The sequence below is a fragment of the Solanum verrucosum genome, unplaced genomic scaffold (assembly GCF_900185275.1).
Source record: "Solanum verrucosum unplaced genomic scaffold, falcon-dt-bn FXZP01000012.1, whole genome shotgun sequence".
NCBI classification, from domain to species: Eukaryota; Viridiplantae; Streptophyta; class Magnoliopsida; order Solanales; family Solanaceae; genus Solanum; species Solanum verrucosum.
This window is the reverse complement of record NW_026020063.1, coordinates 868-5,850: the sequence shown is the minus strand read 5'-3', so window position 1 is coordinate 5,850 and position 4,983 is coordinate 868. Positions and strand designations below refer to the sequence as shown.

Here is a 4,983-nt window from a genome sequence, read left to right as displayed (position 1 = left end):
TTAAATTATGATCATTTTCATTATGACTTGTTAATTTGCAATATTTAATTTACGCGATTTCATTATTTTTTTTGTTGGATATTTTTGTGTCATTAATCATATCATATTTTGTGTTATTTTCTTAAGAAACATTTTAGATAGTTATATTTTGATAGGACTAAAAAAATATTTGAAGTACAAGTAAATTATATGCTTATATGAATACTTTACCAAAAAAAATCCAAAAAACCCAAGTTTTATTGGTTTGATTTGATTTATAAATTTATAAATCTGACACAAATAATTTGATTTGTTATTTGAAAAAACCCAAACAAACCCGCTATGTACACCCCTACCAAAAACCTCTTTCATAATCATACCAACCTGAAAACCCCAAAAATAACCATATCTCACAAAAAGAAAATACAAAAGCAATCAGGAACGAGGAGCCGCCATTTGCTGCTTCTTTACTCTTTCATCCTGCTTCACCATACTGAATACAAAAGAATGTTTGACGGATCAATATTGCAACCACTTCGAAGCAAAGATAGAATTAAGAAATTGACATAAATAGCGGGCAGATACAAATAGTTTTGGCTGAGCAGCCAAATGTGTAACTTCCCCTCCTAATAAATGCTTGCCATATAACAGTAATTGATAAATTCTATCCAACTTTTGTGTATGAAAACAGCCATTATCCTGACTCTCTTCCTTTTCCTTTGTAAACAGGACACAAATAGTCCAGATGAAAGCTTTTATTCTGGCTATCGACGAAAAAGGATCTTTTAAAGGGAGAGGGATGAGTCTATGGCAAAATAAGCATTTTAATATGTTGGGGGGCGATTTGTCAGTAATGTAGAAACTGACTTTACAGACTTGGAAGATAAATTGCAAAATTGAGCAGAGACAGACTCATTAGTATGTTTAGTAAGTGCATGATCAATCCTTCTATCAATTTAAGTAGCAATAACAAATCAAGGCTTTCAGATTGATATATAACTTATTATTCTTATTTTCAGATTACCTGATGTCATGAGGGGTAATAAATATCCACTGTGATCCTTGTGTCAATGCAAAATCCACGACAGCGTCTAGGCTGATTTTTCTGCTAACTGCATCCTGTACATTAATGGGAAGTTACAGATTGCAACCAATTGACTGTTTCTCTACGATATTTAGTGCAACTAAACTTGTCCCTACGTAATCAACAGAACAAGGATTTATAGATGCCTGACAGATTAGTAAATTTCAATTCTTATTCATGATTAGGACCCGATGAGTAAACCAATCTCCGATTGCGACAGTTACCACACCATGCTTGCATCAAAAGATCCATCCATCCAGATACATGGGGTGGCACTAATCTTACGAGGATATGGTCTAAAAAGACAACACCTCAAGTGCCACAATTCTTTGCAGCTTCTGCATTACCCATTTGAGCTACCTTTAAATTTACAGAATAATGTAAATAATAATCTCATCCGGAAATCTGATCCCTGATGATGGCAGTTATAGTGGACAAATTGTGAAAAGCAAAACATACAGCTAGGTGGTTTCATTCATTTATCTAACAGAGAAGAGGCTTCTTATTACCTTTTGTTAATGAAGGAATAGTCAGTAATTTCATGGTAAAGAGGACAATAAAAGAAAGAAATAACCAGAACACCAAATTCTAGCGATGACTTAGCTTTCAGCAGATATATGGTTATGAATGTTTTTTTTTTGAGAAGGTTATATGGTTATGAATGTTTTGCTACTCTGCCATCTGATCATTACAAACAAGTAGTTGAGATATATTCTCTACTCAAGAGTGAAATCCTTCAGCTTTTTGAGTTCCTTCAAAGTCATTATTCTGAATTTTCTTCTGACCAAGCTCTTTAAGCCTTAGGCTTCATTTGTTTCCTCCCTCCTTGGGGATGCAATTAATATATCAATCAACGACATAAATCAGATGATACACAAGTCTCCAACTTGTATTGTCATGTTCAATTCTATGTTCCCTTAGAGCCTGGGAGCGAAGGAGGAAAACTGGTTTATCACACTGATGATAGCTTTGTACTGAACATGGAGAGTACCAACGAAGGACTGATCCAATTTGGCAACCTGCTTGAGGAAACAGTCCACAATTGCCCTTGAAGGGCATTGCAATCTCTAAGGGATCGTTTGGTAGAGTGTATAAGAATAATGCTAAATAAAGTGTATTAGTAATGATTGCATTAATTATACATAGTTTATTTCTTATGCATTGTTTGGTTTGGTGTATTAAAAATAGCATGCATTGCATAAAAATATTTATTTACAAAGATATCCTTCACAATTATGGTGGATGTAAAAAAAAATTGAGGGGCAATGGGTCTTTAACCATGCTGATACATGCATTAAAACCCCTTGCATTACTAATATCTAGAAATTCATGGTATTAGTAATACAAAACTTATACACAATAGAGTGTATAACTAATGCCATTAGTTATCCATAGCATGAAAAAGTGTATCAAACAAGGTATTAATAATACAAAGAGTTAATGTGTACATTATTTTTGCTAATACACTCTACCAAACGACCCCCAAGTCATTTGGATATCTATTTGGAGACACTAGAAGAAATCTAAAAAGTGACGTAAACAACAATGATAGAAACGGCATGATGATGATTGGAAGTATATTTCAGATTCCTTTATTTCAAGTTGAAATCAACAATGTATAAAAACTGTGTAAGTAGATGTACGTTAGAAGAAGAAACATAGCTGCAATGCGAGATGGGATAAAATCAAAACATTTTGCTTAATTGTACAGGCATAAAGCATTCTTTAAGAAAGTTAAGAAAACAAAGCCAAGTTGTAAAACTCACCATAAATACATCAATTCATCCATTGCTCTAAATGGAGCTTCAGTCATCTCATGAAGAGCAAGTGCAAAACACAAAGTTGAAAAAGAGCGTTCTCCCCCTGATTTACATGAGAACAAAGTTTCACATCAGGTTAAATTTACCAGGATGCTCAAAGAAGGCATCCATAATATTCTCAGGAGAAAGAATTCATTGTCAAAGATAATCGCCGAAGAGGTACAAATAAAGCATGCAATTAACAAGCAAATTAGATATAATTTAGATGGGAACATCATAATACATAGGGAAAAAGGACAAAAACTAGAGCATATATACCCTTTATACTAACGGACATACACGTGTTATCATATTATCCACCAACCCGACATTTATTAAATATCGGATCGACAGATAAGATTATGCCACGTGTCCTTATTTAGTCTTCCGTTAAAGTGAAGGGCATATATGCTCTAGTTTTTGGACGGCAAGGGCACCAATGTCCCAAAAGTATGACGGAAGGTATCTACATACCATTTACGATAATTCGGGGGTATATTTGTCCTTTTTCCCTAATACATATATAAGCCTTGGGAAATGGGAAATGGGAATTGGAAAGCACATTTCCCTCCCTCCAACCTTCAGGTGGAAAGAAAAGGGGAAAGGATTGGCCAGGCCCCTCTCCATTAGGATTTTAACATGCGGGGCCCTGCCCCCCCACCCCCACCTCCCCAGAAAGTGACTGAACCCTTGGCCAAAAGTTAAGTTTCCGTTGAGAATTAGGACATCTGATTTATAAGGCTTACGTAAGGACATGAGTCGTGACCAAAGAATCTATTGCAACCACTCATTATATCCTCTATGTGTGCACATTCATTCATACCGTATCTGCAATGCAGTCTAGACAGAAAAATATTTTTTCCCTTCTGGTACTTGCAGCAACAAACTAGTCTCACATCCCAATTTTAATGATCTAAAGTTGATCTTTCTCAAGATGTTAAACAATACTTTTCTTTCCCACACCATTACCACCTGTGATCACAGTGCCAACCCAACTAGCTATGGATTACGGCTTAGTTGATTGATTGTGGTGTATCTATATAAATTTGAGACAAAAGGGATTTTACATTCAAATTTTCCACCCTAGGGCATCATCCATTGATTCTTGCATTCACTTTCCAAGTATTTGTAAAGAATGAGAAAAAACCTGAAAGTCCTCGTGTGTCACGAACACTGCTGCTTGATGCATCTTGGGGCATTTTTACCTGAGGAATATTTCAGAGAAACAAAAAAATAGATGGGCGAAACAGAATTTAAAGAATCAGTTCACATAAATAATAATGGACTACTAGCTTAGACAAACAGAACCATGTCATGTTAGTTCAAATCACCTCTATTGAAAGAGTCTTCTCTTCATAACAAACCTTGATGTGCCCACTGATTCCTTTCTTACCCAAATGGCCGTTAAATCTAATACAAAATTGGCAATCAAGATAGTTGGGATATGAAGATACTAAGAACGAAGGAACCCACATAATATGGATATGTAAATGATAGAGATCATACTGCCATGTTAACTGGCGCTTCAAAAGAGTAGCATTTCTCTGGAATTTGCTCCATCGTAGCTCGAGGGCTTTATGGCATGCCTGACAATATGTTAAGGAAGATTTATATTAGTTAACGTTAACAAAACAAAAGGGACAGACCCAAGATGGATTACATTGGCACCAAGCAAATGGGTAAAAGAGTTTCAAATTAAAGTGAAGAAACACAATAAGAAATCCAAAAAGTATTAGGAACAAAAGACTGACTTAATATAGCACAAATTCCCCAAATGTCATAAATATTGGCTGAATTGCAACAATTAAACTAACAATTATAATGCATGGCTTAAGGACGCATTGCCTCACTAACTCAGCTGTGAGCCAGAAACTTCAGCAAAGTTGGAGGTCAAGATTCATGATTTTAAGATAACTAGCATTTCTAGTCATTCCAATTAACTCAGAACGGGTACAGAATCTGAGAAATTAGATGTACAATTTTCACTAGTCTATCTTGAACAATCACTTAGTAGGTAATCAAATACCAAGTATTTGGAGATAGCAGCTCGCAATCTATATATAACACGAACAATTGTCTGTCTTACTGTTTACAGACAATTGTTCGTGTTATATATAGATT

The 4,983-nt window shown here is 35.1% G+C and overlaps 1 long non-coding RNA gene across 1 annotated transcript; it reads right to left on the bottom strand.

The window, feature by feature from the left end:
• Positions 1-2,843: 2,843 nt before the first annotated feature.
• Positions 2,844-4,495, bottom strand: LOC125823512 (uncharacterized). Its single transcript, XR_007442713.1, has 4 exons — positions 4,369-4,495; positions 4,194-4,272; positions 4,010-4,067; positions 2,844-2,926 (listed from the first exon to the last, which is right to left on the bottom strand). It is a non-coding gene; the product is annotated as an uncharacterized LOC125823512 (long non-coding RNA).
• Between the last annotated feature and the right edge of the window lie 488 nt (positions 4,496-4,983).